We start from the raw sequence: 23,706 nt of genomic DNA on the forward strand, positions 1-23,706 counted from the left end.
TAAGTTCCTCAATCTTAAAATTCTCGACATGGACGTCATTGGAAGCTAATTCATGATTTGCCTTCCGAATTGATTTCTTGGGTTACGAATGAAAGAATCTTTCAGTCGTTCAACGAATTTTTCATTCACTTTTGTTTAGGGATGCGCACGAGACAAGATTTGTGGCTGTCTCGTCTCGAAAATGTGCTGTAAAAGTGATGTCTCGACTCAAAAAATGTATATTTTTCTATTGGAAGAGCCGTGTCTCGACTCGAATTTTGTCAGGAAAATCCTGTCTCGACTCGTCTCGTGCGCATTCCTACTCTTGTTCGTCCTATACTTTTCCCTTTGCATAGACAGACGGTGTTTTCAAACTGTTGATACCATTACTTGTCACGGATGTTATTATCATTTGGTGGATTACAATTGGACTTAATGCAGAGAGCACGTAGCACTGTAACTATAGATTCAAATACAAAAAGCTTTTTGTTCACTAGTCGCCATCTTTGCTACTAGCGCTTTCTAACGGTAGACAGAGGAAATAGTGCATGCTCTTAGAGTTACTCTTTCATTTGATGTACTTTTTATAATTGTAAGTTAAATGTAGTAAATACTGCAGAGCCTTAAAGTTCCGATATTCACTTTGAAACACACTGTATCATAAGTTCAATTACTTTTTGACAATTTTTAGGGTAATTTATATTAAACACTGATGCTTACAATGTAGACATTTTGTGTCCAGTACCAAAACATTTTAGACCATTTTTGGACATGTTTAACAATGCCCAAAAGTCATTTTTAAAAAAAGAAAGGTCCAAATACTGATTTATATTTTTAACGTAAACATACAGTTAAGGTATAATCTGAACCGGTTATTATACAGGGGATTGAATCTGTAAGCCGGTTCACCAAAGGTAATCTCTCCAGTAAATAGATTATTATTATTATTATTATTATTATTATTATTATTATTATTATTAATAATAATAATAATAATAATAATAATAATAATAATAATAATAATAATAATATTTTTATTTTAGAGCTTTTTAATCTCGACCTTTTATCTCAAAGAAGAGAACGCGATAAGATTTTTAGAGTCCATTCTAGAAAATAAATTATAGAGTACCAACTCGCAGAGTAAGGAAAGGTAATTTATTGTGCAAGAATGGTACACAGAATTCTTTATTAAGTACCTTACTTGCAATGTTCAATAACAGAAGAGCAGAGTCTTAAAAATTGGGCTTGTGTTAAATTTTTTAGATTTATAGGGCCTTATGCAGCGTTGTTTTGACGTATGATTAGCGTCATATTAAAAGCCTGATTACTGCAAGAAACATGTTAGTGGAACTGTTCAGTATGGCACTGATCACACTTCAGAACAACTCTGTATAAGACCCATAATATTTTATCTGTTTTAACAACAATTCAGATATGATTCTCTTTTATAAATAGTTATATTTATATTTTACTAATAGACAAACTAATCATTAAGATTAGGGCTATTTTTGTGGTTTTACTTTGTTATATTTTGCTTTACATGACTCAGCTTTAAACTTCGAAATTATAATTGTACCGTGTTATGCAAAAGTGAACTAAGCGCCAAATTTTGAAAATCCACGGAAATGCGACGATTGGTTCCTGATAAGCATTAGAACGTTTTGCACAATCGAAAAGAGAGGGAAACCAACACCTTTCCAAAAAAAAGAAACATAATTTCACTTTTGATTACGGCTACACTAATGCTGGACATCAACCTTTAAACGTAATTTTCTCAAAAGTACGAAAGTGGCGCTAAGTTCGTTTTCGCATGACACGGTACAATTGTACTCTAAGAAGATACTAACATTGAATTTTAAGACTTTAAATTGTATTATGCACAAAATATGCAATTACATTGTACAGTGCTATACTTGGCTAAAGCTGTTGTTAGCACTTGAAATATGTTATTAAATTATATTATTATTATTATTATTATTATTATTATTATTATTATTATTATTATTATTATTATTATTATTATTATTATTATTATTATTATTATTATTGAACACTGTGAAGTTTGATAGATGGACCTATCAGTCACTGGGGAACAAAATAAGTTATTATTTTGACTCTACCGGTAATTAAGTATCTCAATATTCATTCTGTTTGCTTTCATTGAAATGAACAAAGAAGAAACGAACTCCTTCTGTTTGCATTTATCTGTATGTAATATAATTAATTAACGTACTTTTTTACATTGCGCTTAGGAATAATACAGACTTTACTTTCGCACAGCAGTAAAAGTTATGCATACGCGGTTCAAACAGGTCATGGTCAATAAATTACAGCTAAATAACAAAGTGATTCCCATGGTTAAGGAAGCTTTGGAATGTGTAGGAGGGTATAGTTATTTGTTCACATACTAGGAAATTATGCGAGGTGAAAAGTTACAAGAACATTTACATTTTAGATGGGAACAGACCGAAGTTCATTATAGTAATTATTATATCAACATACAAGTCAATTAGATCCTTTGTCTTTCTTCTTTTTCTCTTATAATACTCTACTAAATGCTCCCACGTTTTGCTGAAGTCATTATTTTGCGTTCTGCATTTGAAGACCTGAATTGCAAGTCCACTCTTTTCCTTCGTAATTTGCGTTTTTTTTTTCAATGTTAACATTTATGATTTAAGGACTATTCACTTGCATAATACGTAAGGGATAACCAAAACTGAATATATATATATATATATATATATATATATATATATATATATATATATATATATATATATATATATATATATATATATTCAGTTAAACGGAATAGCATGCCAAGTATAATCTTCTCGTCTTTCTTCTAAAAACATAAAAAGTACTCCGGTGGACTTGGGATGTTCTTCAATTCAGGTCTTCAATTGTCATATTATCACACTAACAAATGTATATTTTTTTCTATGTGCGATCAAAAGTGGAATATGATGCTGTGATGTGGAACACATTCAACGACAATGCCGACACCAATTGGAAAAAGTCAAATATAAATTATTATAACATCTATATATTGCCCTACGTTCGTTATTTCACAATTTCTGAAACTAATTAACACGTAGTTTACTCACCAAATCCTCAAAAAATAACACTCAAGATAAAATATATTTATGTAAACTGGAGCAGAATATGCTCTTCTTAAAACAAAATATGTATCGAACACGAAGAAATTGACATTTGTAATAAGAACTATATGTTTAAGAAAACTGTTGTAAATTTATTGGATAATACATCAACACTATAATTGGGCTTATGTATGTCTGTTGCGTTGATCATAAATAAATAAAAATATATAATTCGTATAAACTTGAAGTCTCTCAAGAAATTCGAATGCCTCGTAAGGATATCTTAGAAAACGGTCCTTACTCGTCTTTATTTCATTCCACGTCAGAAATCTAAAACTGCTCAGGCACGTGGATAACTATGTTAAATAAAAATCTAAATACCGATTTTGAAATCTCTAACCTTAAGGGATTCCTCGATAAGTGCATTTTATAACAATAATTAGAATTTCTCGTACCATCCACTTTCACATCTATAATTTAAAAAAGAAAAAATCCTTTTGTAGTGGTGCCTCAGGTGACAAATCTCATGTAATGCCTAAATTTTAATTTTTCATCTTAGGAGCATGCCCTACTAAGCATAATACATCTGCCATTTTTCTTTTGCTTGTTATTCATAAGTGAAAGGAGACAATGAAATGCAACTTACCACAATCATAGGTAATATTATTCTATAACAGGAAATACGAACCTGACGAATGTTTAGTATTGCCATGCATAGAAATTACAGTGTTGCCAGAATAACAACGCCCCTAAAGTCCAAGTTAAGGCAGGGAGTAGAGAAACGACCTGAACTGAATTTGGTTGCGTATCATGTTGTTTTGGTTTCCTGTGAATTACTTTTTAAATAAGAGTTGTATTTGTCTTGTAATAAACAAAATAATTTTAACATACAGTTATTAAAGCTAAATAACAATGTTGTTTAAAAAGTAGATCACAGGAAACCAAAACAACATGATACGCAACCAAATTCAGTTCAGGTCGTTCCCCTTAATTTAGATTTTAGGGGAATTGTATTCTGGAAACACTGTAATTTCTATGGATGGCAACGATGAAAATTCTTCAGGTTCATATTTTCTGTTGTAGATTGTGGTAAGTTGCATTTCATTATCTCCTTTCACTTATGAATAAACAAGCAAAAGAAAAAGGGTAAATTTTGTATTCGCCTGTGTGTTGACCAGTCTGTCAGGACTTCCTCTTTCACACAGAGAAAGTAGTAGTGGTTGTCAACCTTTTGCACTGGGAAGAAATATATGTGACGTACGTAAAATCGTATGTTAGATTTTTAAATTGTGTAGTTTTTGGACTTAACGTACAACAAACGTAAAACTGAAAACGCATGTTTTATAAAGCTTTCTGCAATAGTATTCCATCTGTACGTACTTTTCGTATGAAACAGTATAGACGGTAATGATCTCACATACAAATAGACGTATATTACATATAGCTGACGAATTGAACATACATATATGTATGTAAAATAAAGAAGACTGTTTGATATCAGACATCCTGCAACGGCATGATGTAACATATAAGGGCCGTACCTATGTAGCATAAGAATAACGTATGCTTCGTACTGATTTCTGTAGTATGCAAGAGGATTCCGTATATTTGTACAATATACCGCTGTCCGGAAAACGGATTTTTCTGTGTGGAGTAGGGTGGAGTGAAATAGTGGTCAAAACATTTTTTTTGGGAATTAATTTTTCTAATAGGGCGGAAAAGTTGCCTTACCATTAGAGTACTGTATCAGAAAAATATTAGTCTCGTTAATTAATTCCTTTGGGTGCCACACGGGACTTGAAATTTGGCTGAAATCCAATATTTTTATCCGTATTGGTAAAAGGGACAAAATTATTATTTCTGTATTATTTTTTCTAATAGAGAGAAAAAGTTGCCTTACCATTAGAGTACTGTGCCACAGAAATATTGGTCTCCTGAGTCATTTCCTTTGGGTGCTATACAGACTTGAAATTTGGCTGAAATATGTATTTTTAACAGTATTGTGAAATGAGGCATTTTTTTTCTGTTCGGAAAAGTTGTTATACAACAATATTGTATCACAGAAACCTCACTCCTCTGAGTCAGTTCCTTTTAGTGTTATAGATATAGAGGGCTCGATAAGTTAGTTGTAACGTACTTATATTTTTTACATTATACTTGAATGGAAAAATGAAACTAAGTATCTTACATATATGCTATATTCGAATACAACATCTTTATAATTATTACAAATATTACACAAGTTTCATAACATCAACTTTTTTGTTTCTTAATTTGAAAATCAGTTGGAAAATCTTTATAAACATATGTGAACAAACATAAAAAAGAACACTACCTTGTACGTAAAATTGGACCAGATTTATGTGCAGTCTGTATTACCCTACGTATATACTCGACTACAGGCATCATTGATAAATACTGTATATTAATAATATTAGAGAAGGTAGTGAGGCGATTTTTCATTCTTGTCTGTTTGAATATAAGGTAAGAAAGCTTTATAATATGATATTTGAAAAAAAGATGACAAAAATACACGACTCAGTACAAACATAAGATTTAGGTTTTTGTGTGTAGTGTATGTTACAATAGACATCTTCACACAATTTTTAGATTAATTGCAAATATAAGAAAAGTCATGTAATGACATGAACATTTCTGATCTCACAAGGAACCCTAGGTATCTATCAGAGCCCGATTTTCATGAAACTTTGTATATAGAGAGAGTACCTCGGGAAACTCGCAAAGCCAAAATTGTAGCTGCAGAGTCCAAGACGTTGGGGCACTAGGGCCCGAGAAAGATCAAAAGTGGAACGTCAGTACATTAAGGACATGGTGAGAAAATGCACGTTTTTCTTTAAAACTAATCATTGTAGCGACACGAAATGAGCATACATGGATACGAGATGGTCGATATGATCTGTTAAAAGTTATAAAAAGAATATCCGCCATCTTGAAAGAGGCCATGTTGAAACTGGTGTGATTGGTGTAAATGAGAAGAGGGTCGTCCGATGCATTAATTTGAACGTAAATAGCCACAAAAACCTATTGGTGAAGTCTATTGTGGGATTATATTATTCCTGTGCTTCTGGTAGAGTGGTTTAGGTACAAGATAAGCAGATTGTATGTCATGACACTCGAGCAGGGTATGGAGCGCTATAGATGGACTTATATGACGTTCTGATTTCTGTTCGAATTAAGTCAAGTCTAATAAAAAGTTACTAGTTAATATCAACCATGACATTATTATGAAGATTGAACCCGTCATATCAGTACATCCACACCAATTACATGGTGACTGTGATACAAATGATGTAGTGCTAAAATTATATTTCGCTCGGTTTTCTATTTGAACTGATCCCACTAATTGCGCTCCATAATCTGCATCTGCTTGAGTGTTATAAGATACACTTTGCTCATCTTGTACCTAATGCACAGAAATAATGTAAAACCACAAAAGACTTCACCAACAGACCAGAAGCACAGAAATAATGTAATCCAACAACAGACTTCACCAACAGGTTTTTGTGGCTATTTACGTTCAAATTAATGCATCGGATGACCCTCTTCTCATTTACACCAATCACACCAGTTTCAACATGGCCTCTTTCAAGATGGCGGATATTCTTTTTATAACTTTTAACAGATCATATCGACCATCTCGTATCCATGTTTGCTCATTTCGTGTCGCTACAATGATTAGTTTTAAAGAAAATCGTGCATTTTTTCACCATGTCCTTAATGTGCTCCACTTTTGATCTTTCTCGGGCCCTAGTGTCCCAACGTATTGGACTCTGCAGCTACAATTTTGGCTTTGCGAGTTTCCCGAGGTACTCTCTCTATATACAAAGTTTCATGAAAATCGGGCTCTGATAGATACCTAGGGTTCCTTGTCAGTTTGAAAATAACCTAGGAAATTTTAATATACAAATAATATGTGAAAACATGACAAAATACATTACTTTCTATTCTTGAAAATGAGCTAGAAAAACTTCATATCAAAATAATATGTGGAGATACATGTCAACATACATTACACTGTAGAAAACTCTGTGTTGAAGACAGGCGTACGTCTTCGGGGCTCGAGTCTTGCCCTTATGTAACCATCTCGTGCGCTTACACCACAAACACAAGATGATGCTTCTGTCACCAATTTTACACATCGTTCTACAGCTTGGCTAAGGCATGGAATATTCGGAATTTCAATATTTGTGGTATCACCTTGAATGACTCTATGAATATTCGCAGCAGTGAGATCCATAATAAGTGTGTGTGTGGGGGGGGGGGCAAGTTATAGCCAAATCCGTCCAGTTTATGAGTTCTGTGTAGTCTTCAGCTTCAAAATTGACTAATGGAATGTCGTAATTTCTGATTCCAGGCATTTGCGAGGTTTTTGCTTTAAGGAGTCGTCTTAAGTCCAGTTCTCTGATATGTTTCTTCTCATTTGTCATCATAGAGAGAAGAATATTTTCAGGATGTGCAAAGTATCCATTTCTTTGAAGTACAGGATCAATGACTGCTTTGTACTTTTCAGGAAGGAAGCGCGATAACTGAATTATTTTGAAGAAATGTCTTGATCCATTTGTGCAAAAATGTTTCTGTTTTATACTGAACCAAACTGGCTTTTACAACATTCTGAGAGAGCACTTTTAATTCTTCTGAAGGGTTTGGTGTAGCTACATACAATCGATTAATTCTGTTTGCTGTAGGAACCCACCTGACGTGCGAAATGTTTCCTGGATAGCGTTTTGCCAAAGAATCAGGAAAATGTCCATTTGAAACAGCCCTGCAAATCTCATACAAATATTTCTGATCCGCACTGAGATCATTATAATTCTCGAAAGCTGAAAGGTGGCTCTCAATTATATCTTATTCCACAACTGGTTGGTTTTCACAATTTAATAATGATCTTCCAATCTGTCCAGAAAATGCATGAGGACCTTTTGTCTTACCATCAATTGATTCTAGCAAATGTCTTAAAGGGAGCTCATTTACGTGCAGCAGACAAACCAACCATTGCAAAAGTCTCTGAACAGACTCTCCTAAACGTCGTATTATTCCACCCTTTCTGCCAGTATTTGTAGCAGTACTTGTATTTGTAGCACGAAAATTTAAAATATTTTCACTCTACGTATTCTAAAATGCTTTGGCAGAATAAAAACACACACTCTCCATTTCAATTATTTTAGTTCAAGTTTCTAAGACAATTATTTGGCAGGATATCAACCATTCCTCTAGTCTTCTTGCTCGCCAACCTAAAAGTTGGAAAATTTTGCGAAAGAAAAGGGTTAACCATGGTGGTGGCACCCAAAGATAATAGATTTCAACGAAAATAAATATTGATTTTTAAAATACTTACTAAGGAGCAATAATCCCGCACTATTAGAATACCGACGTGCAAACTTCAATTTTTCACTCCACCCTAGTGTGAAGTCTAGCGCTTCCTTGGATATATATAATAGCTAGATAGATATAAATATTCATTTTTTCTTTAAGGTTTATATTAAGAATTGAAGTCATAGAATATAAATTTTGTTTCTATAATTTGTCTCCTAAAAATACAACATTCTGTGTTTTTTTAAACACACGCTTGCACTCCAGTTTTTTAAAGAAAATGGACCAATGAATAATATTTTTAAAAAGTTATCAATTCTGTTAACTTGTAAATTGCATAATGGCTTTCGTCTAATAATAAGAGAAACGTCTAACAGGTCTTGAAATCTCGAAGACCCCAAGACCGCTTCTTTTTGTTCCAGTACCCTCTTTGGAAATGAGAAAGCACCCTATGGTGCGTTAACGCCCACATTAAGAAGGACTGTTCTATAGTATTTGATATTGTTTTGATATTGTAAAATATGTGTACTCCGCAACAAGATAGCCGCAGTTATGTTTTGGATACCAAAACATATTCATATGGGTAGCTTTTAATATGTTTGCAATGTCAGAAACAGAACCATTGAGAGTTCTCTTACCTATCGTACTTATGTTAATTTATTTATACCTGGCATTAGAAAGTAACGTTAGATATGAATAAAATAAAACTTGAATTGGAGGTACCTCTGGGGGCAGCCCGATTTCTCAGACAGACGAATGACAGACATCGAAATATCATACATCACAAAAAGGTTTACTTGCTTATTATACTCGAAACTGCAACAGAACTGAGGATCCTTTTCAATTTATAACATTGACTGCTTATTTTCAAGAAGTTTGCGTTACCAGGTCTTTTATACGTTTATCTCGTCTGTCTATGCGTCCGACCATCGGGCAAACAAGAAATCGTAGGAATTGCCTCACGAATCACCACCTATTTTAGCTAGAATGTAGGACAAAAGTTAGCAATGAGCTTCTTCGTGGTTAAGCGGTTAGCGTACGCGCCTTTGGCCTGAGAGACCCGGGTTCGATTCCCAACAGGAGCTCATGTGGTAAAGCCTCGCTTTTGAAAGGGACGTTAAACTCAAAATCAACTCACTTCAAAAGTTAAGAATGAAGCTCCCTGATGGAGGTGATCCATGCAAAGAGTGTGGTGGAAATCAATGATATTGACTTGAGTTAAGTTGATTTTGAGTTTAAGATCCCTTTCAGCAGCGAGGCTATAAGAAATATGGACCTACTGACTAACGTTTAATTCGAACCACATGAGCTCCCGCAAGGAATCGAACCCGGATCCCCCATATTAAAAGCGCGTACGCTAACCGCTTACCAACAAAGGAGCTCTCAACCATATCGAGTTTTAAAGTAAATCATTATAGGTCTAAAATCGTAATCCATACCGAAGAATGGTTACCTACAACCGATTAAACGTTCCAAGAATATATTTCATTTCCTTTGTGGTCCTTTTACATTTTATCAAACCCTAAAGTCATAGAAACGAACTGCTTCTTTTCGATTCAATACTGATGGACCTACATACAATACGATAAACAATAGCGAGCATTTTTTTAAAAGAATCGATTTAGCATTCTAAGAATAGCAACTATCTTCTCTCCATAATCCATTTTTTAAGCCGGAAGTGGCTTAAATCAACCAAGTGTGTTTTAACGTTGACCGGTATAAAGTAATAAGAATATTTGATAGCTAAAATCAATTTTAAGATCAATAATATATTCCTTTGAAGTAGATGATAAAGAAAAGAAAAAAGTAAAAGAAATAATCAAATAAGTAGTATCAAAAGAAACTAAATTTGATAATTGCAAAAAATGTCTATTTGAGAATATTTAAACATAGAAAGAAATAAACCTAATTCGAAGTCATAAGCATGGTAACAAGTATACTATAATTGTTAATAAGCTAGTATTAGATTTTTTTTTTTTAGATAATAAGAGATGTATATATCACGAAATAGTGTTATGCGCTAGTTTGGTTTCATTATGGGATAGAATAGAAATGTAATTATGTGTAGTGTAGTTTTAGGTAATAAGTTCTTTATGATTAAATATCTAACGTTCTATATGTTACCTAATATATTAATTACAAATTTATAATCAAGGGTATTTATGTACGAAACTTCATAAATTATTGGGCTAAAATTTCTATTATTAAATTTTGTAATGAAGTTGTTTGCAAAACATGCAACTACCCACTACTAAGAATAAAGTTTGAGATGAAGTGTTGAGCACATTATAAAAACACTTTACCTATCATTTTCAGCTTTAGCTCAATGGAAACTAATAATGAAAGTGTCAGTGGTAGTGCAGGTTTGACATCCGGTTTTGGTAGAAAGATAAGAGTGGAGCTAAAAATTACTTTTGGGACGCTATTTAGATTCCAGCAAAGTTCACTGAGAAAAATCCGTTCTCCGGATAGCGGTATATTGTACAAATATACAGAATCCTCTTGCTTACTACAGAAATCAATACGGATCATACGTTATCCGTATGCTACATAGGCACAGCCCTTAGGTGTTACATCATGCCGTTGCAGGATGTCTGATATCTAACAGTTTTCCGAATACCAGATGCATATATGTATGATACCTTCGTCAGCTGTATGTTGTATACATCCATTTGTATGTGAGATCCTGACCACCTATATTGTTTCATACAGAAGTACTTACAGATGGAACACATAGACAGAAAGTATTATAAAACATCCGTTTACTTTTGTTGTACGTTAAGTCCAAAAACTACAGGATTTACAAATGTAACATGATTTTACGTGCGCCACATACGATTGTTTTTCTCAATGTACGCTTCTCCCTATCTACTATCGTTTTTTTTTTTTTTTTTTTTTTTTTTTTTTTTTTTTTTTTTTTGATGATCGACGTTAAAATCGTAAATGGCTAATTTATATCATTTCGATTCGAATACAAGATTTAATGGGGAAATAAAGTTTAGTCTTGTAATGCTGAAACGATTCCAGATAACTGTTTCTCGCTTTTGTTGTAATACCTGTAAACATATATAGACGGACTTATCGTTTCATAAGATTTATCTTAATTATAAAGAGCATAATTTGAAACTCTAAATATTCAGTTCATTTTATTACATCGCCGCGGCTCAATGAAATAATTTAGGCATTGAAGTATAAAAAAATAATAAATTGGACCAAAAATTAATAACAAAACTACGGGTAATTCTAAAATTATTTTTATAAATATGTTAAATTACCTTTATCCTTGCAGCTGTTCTTTTTATAGAAAACATCGTAACAAGTTGCACACGTAATTAGAGCGCCATATACACCTAGAATAAAACTGTAGAGGAAACAATTGATATTTACAAATTAGTATTTCAACCACACAATTAAACACAATATGAATATGGCATACATATAACATTTCTTATACTCTTAAAATGAGAAAAAATGAAATGAAATCTTTGAGTTTTACGTCCCACGGTTATGCCGGTTAGGCTAAAGGAGACGGTGATAATGAGAGATGAGTGAAATGGTGGAATGAAGAAAGTGGGAGGAAACGGGAGAACCCCGAGAAAACCCACGAGCACGGTGTTTGTCCACCACAAAGTTCACTTGGCGGGGGCTGGGATCGAACCCGGGACCCCAAGCACCAGAGGTGATCTTAAAATGAGAATCTTGATTTAACAGTGCAATATACAGCTGTTAGGAGCAGGCTGTCTGGTATGCTCAATGACAAAAGTGGTTAAAAGTGCATTAGCAATGGAAATCCATTATGTGCGTTTGTAGGACATAGGAGGGCGATTTTCAATGTTACCAGGAGGGAACGTCTTGAATATGTGTAATTCCTCAATGTGTACCGCGTGTCAATGCGTTCCTCATCGCTGAAAAAATATTTGGGAACACCGTATTTAAAGTTTTTCAATATTTGTTACTGAAGTATCTTATTTTCCTTTCTACCTTTAAAAATTGTGATTACGTTTCCATATAAAAGGCCAGCTGCACTCTTCACCCGCAAAAGATAGGGCTGTAAATAGTAGTATTTGAATCCCTTCCACTCGCAGGATAAATGTGGGTGATGAATTTACACTTAAACGGCAGCAGGCAGTCACTACTCGCATCAGTATTCAAGAAAACTAAAAATATCCTTACATGTCAACCCCTTCGTTGACTGAACTCTCAAATTCAAGGTAACGGGGCCTGCAGATTGACTTCAACGACATCAAGAATGCCACTATGTATCTGAACGACCCCAAGAACTATGGATAGTACATTAAAGTCGGATGTTTACGATTATTTTTATGTTCAGACTCTTTTTACCATTTGCCGAAAATATAATTAATTCCTAAGTTAAGTCAGGGTCTGCTCATATATATATTTAAAAAAATCGTCAAAATCAGTGTAGCAGTCTGGAGGAAGCTCGCGAGCGTTTTTCTCATCGTTACATTTTTATTTATATAGAAAATTACTGATTGACTGATCGAGTAACTAACAGTCTAACATAAGCAAAGTCTATTCCACCCTGATAACCGTATTCAAAGCGTAAGATACCAACAAGAAATATTTTTTGTAAATTCAACGTGAAGAAAAAATGAGACAACATCTTCATGTTTTATGTCCCTTGCTTATACTGGCTAGGATAAAAAGACGATGATGGTAAGAAATGAATGAAATGGTGGAATGAAGAGAGTGGAAGGAAACGGAAGAACCCCGAGAAAACACACAGACACGGTGTTTGTCCACTACAAAGTTAATTTGGCGCAAACTGGGATTAAACGAAGTACCCAAAACGCTCTAACACTGATCCACCTCTGCTCCAGGAAGGAGAATAAATTTTATTTGGTATTATTATATTAATAACATGTTCGTATCTTGCAAATCTTTAAGGTTAAATATACAACATTTGTTGTTGTACCTTTATTTTAAAATAACTAAACACGAATTTTCATGTTTTCTCTTATTTGATTTAGAAAGGAAGAGAAAGAAGTGGTTAAGATTGTGATATAAAGTGGATCACATCTCGAACCCGTTAAGACATGAAATTTGGTGTTTTGACTTCTCATTTTAAAGTAATTAAACACATGTTTTTTCGATATTTGACCTAAAAGTTAAGAAAACAAGTGAAGGTAACTCACAATGATGCACATACAAAGTGTTCGAATCTTTTATGAGACTTCGAGCTTAGGGAAATCTTGTTTAAAAATGTACAAAGATACCCACAGTAACATTTGAGGAAATTGGTTAGTTTGTAGTAAGGCCTGAGAGAATGAGCTCTTTTACATTCTTTTTACATAAGAATAATTTACAATATCTATATATGAATCGTCTAAACTCTGAAATGAGCTTCAGACAGACATTCAAATTTATGTCCAAAATGCCCAAGCGTGCTTTTGGTTTCTTTGTGTACTGAACGTACCAGGCATATCCTACGAAATTATCATGGTAGTCTTTCAAAGAGAGTTCGTGTAGAGAGTAAAAAGGGTAGAGTGAAGAGTTCGTCTTTCTTATTTTTTTAAGAGTATTTTACATTCATAGATTTAGAAAAGTAAAAACAAACTTAAGTTATCTTATAAATTTACATTAAATATCATGAAGTTGCAGGCCTTCAAACTTTCTCTCTGTTTCTGACACATTTTCCGGATTTTTTACGCTTTTCTTTATTTATATTGCATGAAATCTAGGGAATGAAATTTACGTAATATCCAATACACCAATGGTAGTAAGTAACTTCGTGTTGTTTGATGAAATCCTTTAGGGGCTTAAGCATATTTTCTGCCTTACTTCGTTAACATACTTCTTCGTTTGACTGTCACTAATTCGTGATAAACAAGGAACACATGCAAAATTAGCACACGTATAACAAGCAATAGTACATTATTCAATGCACAGTTTGTATCAGTATGGATATGTTTAGCGAATTCAGAGTTTGTATCAGTGTAGGTATTTAATTGATTCGCAGTTTGCACCAGTATATAAATATTTAGCAGATTCATAGTTTACAACAGCATAAAATATTTAAGGGATTCAAAGTTTACGCGAATATTTGGTGGTTCATAAGTCTGAATGCAGACGTTTTTCGACCCAAGTGTATCAGTAATTTTTCCTTTCATTTCATATATGAAGTCACCTCCCAAAGTTTTCCGGTCTTGTTATCTTCCACACTTTATAGGGTGTCCCACCAGGTAAGTGCCATATTTTGAGGAACGAGAGTATTGGTAATGACAAGCAATCGATCGAGATATTGATGAAAAACCAAATTTCTTTTGTACATATTGTTTCAAAGGTACTTATCTCGAGAACTAATGGAGGTATTGGAGTCATTCAAAAACGTATTGCAGATAGGTAGCACACGTAATAGCCATTAGGAGCCGTTCACATATTATGGAACGCCTCTCCCTTGTCACACTTCTTAATGGAAGACTGAACCCTTCTCATTTGTTACGTAACGCTTTTTGATTTTTATTTCCTCACCAATTTTGCTTATTTTGGAGGTTATCACAATAAAAATAATTAATGGCACAACTTTTTCATTACAAAATACTTGTATTTTCAATATATTCGTTGTGTTTTTCGCTAACAAATTAAAGTATTAGAAAATGGTAGTACCGTAATAATATTTTAACCCCATGAGGTTGTTTAATTAACCCTGTCTTAATTCTTCGAAATTCCACTGTGGTTTTCCCAAGGAGATCACACTCAACTTCTTAGGCCACTGATGATTGGCAAGGAGAAAGTGCTGCAAGAAGATGCGGGTGTAACAGAATCTAGAGAATTGGCATTTACCTCTTTTTCTGGAATCCAGGATGCTTCCTGTATTTGAAGTTTACCGGTATCGACGATATAAAGAAGTTCTCTTCCCCGTAGATCACAGATTCGACGTGGCTGCGCACGTGAAGGAGCAGGGACATCTCGTTTGTGAACAAGCTTTCCCAAGTCTTTGGACTTCAGTTTACCCCTTTTCAAATTCTTCTTGTCCTAAATCAGTGCCAGAATGCGAATAAACTCGATTTCTCTGGGGAAATTTAAATCTAAAGCTAAAAAATTCAGTATAAGATGAATATGCGACGAATTCGTAATTTGCTTGGATTGTTCTGTCGCCGAAAATATGATTTCACGAAAAAGAGTTTCTTCTGTTTTACATGCGAAATCCCTTGGAAGAATAGAGTTGGTAATGATTCAAATCAAAAGTTTTAGATCTATTCTCTGAAATAGTGATACGAGTGGGAACCTGAGGGCGTTTTCAAGCGGTAGTTACGATCGCTAACAACTAACTCCAGAAAAGCGTGTACCGTAAATGCATTGCGGCGATAGGCACAAAACCGAGCTTTATTGTATTGTAATACACGCAGAGTTCATCACCAGTCATGCTGGTGCCTAGTAGCGTCTTCAAATCACTTCTGTATGATTAAATTTATACAGGCTGTATAGTCTCAATTTTCCAAACAATATAAATATCTATTTGAAAAATGAAAAGAACTGAATAAAAATATTTCTTTAAACGATTTCATATAAAATTGATAATAAAATCAAAGATTATAGAAAAAAGCACGTTACGTAACGTAACGAAGACGTTAACCTCCTTTTCCCTCGTGTTATATTTCGCAACGCCGTGTCGAACTCCCTCCATCCCTTTGCCGCGTTACGTAATAAATGGACGATCACATAGATACGTATCACATTCATTACACTCACAGATTCCAGTATCCCGGACAAAATCCTGGAATTCACATTCAAATTTCTATCTGGCCATTCAAATTTCTGTCTGCCTATTGAATTGAAACAATTGATAGTTCTTTTGTTTCCACAACAATACAAATAAGCGGGAAAATACAGAAGTGTTTTCACTAAATATGTTTTGCTTCTTTCTTTCGCTCTTGGTTAGGTCATGCATGTGTGCATTTACCATATGTCTTTGTACTACAAACGGTTCTGCAAACTCGAAATATTTTAACAACCAGTTCTAGCAAAGCAGTGCGGACTGGGTGAATAGCACCACTGGTTGAAGGTATAATAATCAGAAATTGACTTCTGTGAATAATATTACACTTTTTTCAGGAACGGGGCTGCGATGCTTCAGCAGTATGACAGTCATCTTTAGCGTATGGGATCTGTGGATCGATCCGAGTCTCATCAAGTGGATTTTGTATAGGGCAAACATCTGTTCGTGAGTTTTCTCCAAGTTCTCCCGGTTCTTCCCACTCTAGCATTCTGTTCATTATCTTCATAATCTTCTTGCTTCGCACGGATGAACCTCTCGTCTCCAATTTAATCGTAAAATAATAAAACTAAAAACAAAATAAAAGTTTTCTATGAATACTGGAATAGGACAGGAGTATTACCTACAATTAGTGAAATATCGATCAGCATTTGTTTCCCTCCGCTGCGCACAGTTATCAAAACTTAGTTAATAGCCACTCCAAATGTTTACTGATACAACTATGCACACTTAACGTTTAGTGAACCTACCACTAGTAAATAAGGCTTAATTTTTTACATACTTAGCAGTCAAAGAAACATCATTCTTCAAACTCTGTTTCGACACACACGTTACTTCTTGGACATCGACCTCTGCCTCAATACGTTGATAATTCAAAGTATTTTGCAACTTCTGGACTATAGATTTCCGTAGAGCAGAAGACGTCCAGGTTGAGGGAATGCAAATAAACCAGAAAACACGGCGATCATTGAATAAATATTTCTTCTTTTCTCTCTTAGGTATCTGCAAAGAATGACAAATGAATACCCTTTAGATTGTCATTAAAAATCTAGCTAGTAATATGAAATTCATGGAAAAGTGTTAACGATATTTCTCCAGGTACATTATGAATACTATTTTGTGATCGGTTACTAGGCATGGAAGTAAAGATTTTCATTTGTATAACTAAGAACGAGTAGCAATGGCAGTTTTATGCCAGGTGAATACTTTGGTTTGTATGAATGATATTTCGCCAATTAATATTGAAACCAGAAGCCGTAGATTTCTACTACTTCCGGTTTTAGTACAAACGCTAGATGAGAGATGGAATATATATATATATTTTAGGTCGTTTACTTGATTGCAGAAAATGGTTCTAACTATTTACTACATTGTTGCACTAGAGATCAACGTTAAAATCGGAAGTGGATATTTTTTTTACCTGATACTGTTTGAGTGGAGAGTTAAAACAGAAGATGGTACTCAATCTTAGAAGGCTAACGTCGATTCAAAAATAACTGTAATAACTGTGAAATGAAATAAGGCTAATACTAAAAGCATTTATCGTTCTTTCTTAAGTTGAGAGCTAATATCTGTAATATGAAGAAATCGCACTAAGACCAACAGCAATGGACACTCCTTCTAAAGCGAGAGCAAATGATTGTAACATCAAGAAACGGGGCTGGACAAAATGCATCAATTGCACCTCCAAACGTTGATAGATAATGAGCGTAAAATGAAGAAAAAGGTTAAAACTGAAAGTACTGGGTATTCTTCCTAAGGTTCAGAACTAATGTAAAATATTTTTAAGACATTAAAAAGTATGTCGCTTTTGGCAATAATAAATGGTAGTTTATTCTATTGAAATAGTATGTTTATTTATATATTGTATGTATAAAAATATACATAAATTAAATTGCAAACTGTATTTATTGTTGCTGTCTTCCTCTTACGTCGATACATACACCTAAGAGTGGCACACATGCTCTCCAATCATTCACGCTCTCACTACTGCTATCCCTGGTTATCTGATTTAGGATACTAAAGTTTGTAAGCTGCCAGCCCCACCAACTGTTTTGCATATCAAAATGTAAATATAGTAATTTACATATATAATTTAATATAATTTAAAAGCCAATTCTATTTATGAATACTTTGGTTTGTATGAATATAATTTAAAAGCTATAATTAATATAGCAATTTACTCGACAAATATCATTTTGTCGCTATAGCTGTCGAATCGGGTGGTTCATGGGGTCCCGAAGGCCTTAACTTTATAAAAGAAGTTGGTCATCGCATTCGTTTATCGTCAGGAGATGCTAGAGCAACCTCGTTTCTACTGCAACGCATCAGCAGGGCAGTACAAAGAGGGAACGTTGCATCAGTTTTGGGAACGCTACCCTCTGGTAAGGAACTGGAGGAGATCTTTTGTTTGTAATCTCAGCGAAGGTTTGAGGATGCTGTTGTGAGGCTTATCACAATAACGTGTATTAGTGAATAATTATATTTTAATAATCTGTAAAATGTAAATTGTGCACTGTTCAAGGAATGTAATATTTTGTAGTTTTGCCAGCGGACTTAATGCAAAGTGGGATCTTATTGTTGTCTAATTTATAATTTTAATTAACTTTGAATGTTACAAATTTGAATGAGGCCGTCGGTTTTAACAATATTTCATTGTTAAATTTTAATGTAAATAATTAGGCAAAAATTGCTTTGTTGTTGCAATACATATATATATATTTGAAAGCCAAATTAAGTAATAATTTTAATTATATTAGGATTTATTCAGATATAAATAGGTATAAATGGATGTATTTATATTCAAAAATGATATTCATATTAGAGTTTAAACGTATAACAGAAAAAAAAATCTCTGTCTAAGAAGCACTCATCTTCACAAAATTTCAACTTTCACATCATACAACAGGAAAATTCGAGAAGCCAAGAGTTCAATAACCTTTGAGCTAACATAGTAGCTAACCTAAAGTAAGGGGCATGTCCAAAAGGAAGCAGGTTTATAACGTATATTCTATAAGGAACAGAAATTGGAGAAATGATATGAAGTTAGAAGCATTGACTAGCAACTATTGTTACTTCCAAACTCAACTCTGTTGTTTGCGGGTACACACTTTAATGCTAAATTTTTGTGACAATAAGTGTGAAAAATCCAATCTGACCTGTATTTTCACACCTCTGAGGAAAACCGTTAGTCTGGTAAGCGAGCCTGACCGAAAAAAAGAAAGAAAACATAGCATTTATGTCAGGAGTACCAGATTTAAAGAGTATATTATTAATAAGTAATATTTAATATTAAAATGTTCTTGGAAATTCCGATACCAGTTAAGAAAAATGTCTTACGCGACCCTGCATCGTATTTTGTTTCTCACATGCTTCCAATTCACTCGAAAAGATTTTTCTCAGCCACCCCTGGAGGGTGTCGAGTGGTATGTCTGGGCGATGGAGAAGCAGACGACTCACTTCCTGAGAGGGATTTTTTTTCTTTATCTAACCTCGAAAAAGATGACAACTCCAAGGACTTACAAAAATAAGTAAATTACTCATATACTTTATTATAGTTGTGATTATTATTTGTTGTATGTAAACATTTCATAGTCAAATTAAAAAAAAATGTAAAAGGAAAAACAGAAGCAGACAGGTCCACCATTTCCCGCCTGCAAAGAAGTAATTTTAGAACCTGCCACTAGAGTGAACTAAACACCAGAGACACAAAACGTCTGCTTGGAGATTCCTAACGGATTTCCACGACTGGTAAACAAGATAGAAAATCGTGATTTAATAAAATTGTAATAATTGTTTGGTATAAAAGACATACCGGGGTTGTGTGGATAAACGCTAAGTGTACGTACAGATACAGAAAATGGAGTGACAGTATGTAAATTTTGAATTATTTACAAATTTGTAAAAATGTCGCCGGCTCAATGCGGGTGGCACATCACAAAGGGGAAAAGGTCAACAACCCCAAAAACAATGAAGGTAGAGAGAGTCTCTACGACTTTTGAGAGACAACCAGCGGAAGTAAATACTGAAGCTCAAGGGATAAACAGTTAGTTCTTAGTTAACCACCGGTCCTTTCGCCTTACGTACATAATCATTCTCGTGGGAAGATGTGTTTATCTAAGTCTATCTTGGAGTGGTGATCTTTTAGATGTCCATGTTCCTGGAGGCAGAGGTGAGTACCATTGTATATTTGCTTATCTCTCTTTCAGATGTGCCGCTTGGCCGGGTTCAGGAGAGGCTGTGAACACTCTTTCCCAGTCTTCATTTAATTTTTATCTGATGATAGGAGATCCTCTGGTAAGGGGATGGCAGAGAAAATTGAGTTCTAAAGGCCATAACCAGGGGAAGTCGTCAAAGGGGCAAGACGACTATAAAATATGAACTCACGTGGGAGGAGGATATTGATTTCTGTAAAAGAAGATTAAAATTAATTATCTAAATATTTTTTTGGGTTCAATTGTGTCAAATTTCTTATGAAACCCAATTCTAGTTTTAATTTCTTTTTTTTTTTTTTCATGGTTAAGCAGATTATCTTATATCTGCTAAGGGAATTACAGGTGTCAATATTTCCTCCACCCATCTCTCATGTGCTGGAAATTTGAGAATATATTCTTTGTGATGACTTCAGGTGACCATGCAAACGCATTCATCCAGCTTTGAGCATGAGAGAACCCTTTACATAGGGACTATCCAGAGTGATGCCCTTAACAAGTTCTTAAAAAGAACCTCTTTTATGTTGCATTCTGGAAGGCAAAATAAAATTTTGACGGTTTTCAAATTCAAATTGTGACTAGAACGATTATTTTTAGATGTGATTTTTATACGCTATTTGAAATATAACCAGAAGAGTTTTGCTTACAACATTTATCAAACTTATCGCGTTTTTTCAGATATTACATCAATACTCCTCATGTTTTTCTTTCCAAAGGACTTCCTCAATATTATCTGTAGTTCGAACAGTGCACGATTTTGATAAAGAAGTCTTCTTTAGGGTGCAAGCAGTTTTCCTTGAACTTAGACCTGGAACTTCATGACATTGCAGCTTGAAACATTATGATTCCGATGAATGTTGAATTTCTGGCAAAATTCCCACTGAATAGCAATCACTGACTCATTGCCTAAAAAAAAACTATCTCCAAGATGAACGTTCGATGTTCTGCTGGCTAACGTTTTAGAACGACTGAAATAATTTCAGCTAGCCACAGTGTTACGGTGAATGTCACAATTTCAACTTTGTAGAATTTATTTCTTTTTAAAAAATGTATTCAGTTGTATCTGTCATGAATACGGTTAGGGTTAACATCCATCCCTATTTTATCGGAACAGATCCGATTTCTTTGAAAATGTCCATCGTCCCGACGTGGGCTTGAAGAAACTTTAAAATATTTCGGCTTTCATGATTATTGGTGAAGTTCGTGTCTATTTAACTTTATTATTATTATTATTATTATTATTATTAATAATAATAATAATAATAATAATAATAATAATAATAATAATAATAATAATATACAAAAATATACATATTAATGAATAACATGTGATTGGTTGTTTTGTTTCAACTTTTGCTTTCAGACCATTAATGTGTTTCTACCGTAAGTGAAATTCCGTCACACATTTCCGCAGTTAACTTCTTGTAGATTGCATTTGTAAAATGTTAATTTTTACCAATGTCACTTCCTTCAAGAGTCGGTTTTGCTACGTACGTTAGTTGTTATTCCGTACCAGTCGTCGCAAAAAATCTATAAGTAATTATAACTACAATAACAAGAATCGCAAAGTAAAACACGAATCTTGCATTTCGTCGACGCAAAGAGCTACAAAATGATAGCCCGAAATTCTCAGATAGCCCCAAAATGGCTGCTATGTCATTGTTCTTAACTTAGATTTACTCACTGCGCCTTCGGAAACCGATTCACAGAGAGGAAATCTGCTTGTTTGCCTGCCCGTAAGTCGCTAGCCCACTATCGCTTAGGAACCTACGTGAGCGCTAAAGCAATTATACGTTTCTCTCTGCTGGCAGTAGACAATGGTAACCCAAAGGTTGCCAAATCATCAGTGCCTACGAAGGCGAGTGGGATTGCGTTCTAAGCTTTAATGGCTGCCTTAATACGTATTCACGTTTGTGAAAATATAGAGAAACCATGAAAAGAAGATAATAAACTATAAATTATTCTTTATTACTCTTGTAGGGCTACCACCGGTAGCCTCGGTTGCCCACAAAATATGCCGCTGTTTGTATAGCACTCTCTGTGATCAGTTGGATTCTAATCAACAATGGGTTTATATATGGTAAATCAGTTATTACCAATTATGTAACTTTTATACAAATCTATTTTCTAATATTCAATCTGGTGGTCAGACTGACATTAATTACTTTGATTTCGAAAAAGAATTTGATAAACTCCCTCGTCATTTATTAATAAATATGATGTACAAGTACTAATTGTCAAATCGTATAATAAAATGGTTAGACTCGTGTTTAAATAATAGGAAATTGAGAATTCGTTATTTGTTTATACTTGCTCTATATAAAACAAACTCTGGAATACCTCAGGGTTCTAACTTGGACCCCTTCCTCTTCTTACTTTATATAGTTGATTTACCTAACAAGTTAACTTATAAATATTTGATTATATCGATGACATTAAAACACTTAAAGGAAAAAAAACACTGTTTAAGATTAAGTTATGTGGCAAAATCATTGATTTATTAGCTAATGGCCATTAGTGATAGGGGACTTAAGTTTGGCGAATCTATGTAAATATTCAGAATAGTTGCCTTTGTTTTGAACCCTGCCAAATGATAAGTGGCATCTTAGGTGGTAGGTAAACTTCCTAACGCATACTGAATATTGCTAATATATAACTTTAACGTATATTGGCTAAATATGATTTTTGTTGTATACTCGCTAAAGGTGTTCTTAAGTAGTTCATCATGTGTATTCTCGTACTGCGCTTTCAACTCAGCTTCCGCATTGTAAAATTAAGGTTAGTTTGGTCAGTGCAATTTCTCAACATTCTTTACTCTGCAAGAGAGCAGAGTTGCGTTCTCGAATAGCACCAATGTAAAAGAATATGTTCACTGCAAGAGTATACAGTATTAATCTGCAATCGCCGATTGATACATTTCTTTTTCTCAGATTTCCATACTATGGTACGCATAAGTATACGAAGTATTTGAGAATGATCATGACCATCTGTCTGTCGATCCGTCGGTCTGTTGACAGGTAACCGAGCGAAACGATGATAAATAGCAATAAAGAGTTTCCTGCTATCAATTTAGCGTATCAAGAACATATTCCAACTTCAGTTTTAAATCTCCACTGAAACTAAAAGTGGTAGAACTTAACTACAATTTCCGGTTCCAATATTGATTTCTATATATAGGAAAAAACGGTAAGACGTTACGGGAAACGGGTTTTTTATATGCATCTAGTATCGCCAGAATAGGTTTTGTTTACATTTCTGTATCTCTATTCAAACTAAATAAGATGGAAATCTACATGTCAGACTGCAAGACTGATTACCACACGTAAAAGTAGAAAAATATAGCTAG

The 23,706-nt window shown here is 34.0% G+C and overlaps 1 protein-coding gene across 1 annotated transcript in view; it reads right to left on the minus strand.

Moving 5' to 3' along the window:
* The window catches only part of LOC145670633 (nose resistant to fluoxetine protein 6-like), a 46,996-nt gene that overhangs the window by 22,465 nt on the left and 825 nt on the right, over positions 1-23,706 (minus strand). The window contains exons 2-3 of the mRNA XM_081739424.1: positions 16,931-17,151; positions 11,687-11,772 (exon numbers count right to left, since the gene is read on the minus strand). The gene's annotated coding sequence lies outside the window, so the exon portion shown is untranslated. The remainder of the gene's footprint in view (positions 1-11,686; positions 11,773-16,930; positions 17,152-23,706) is intronic.

This window comes from Thermobia domestica, chromosome 14, assembly GCF_964235325.1.
Source record: "Thermobia domestica chromosome 14, izTheDome1.hap1.1, whole genome shotgun sequence".
NCBI lineage: Eukaryota > Metazoa > Arthropoda > Insecta > Zygentoma > Lepismatidae > Thermobia > Thermobia domestica.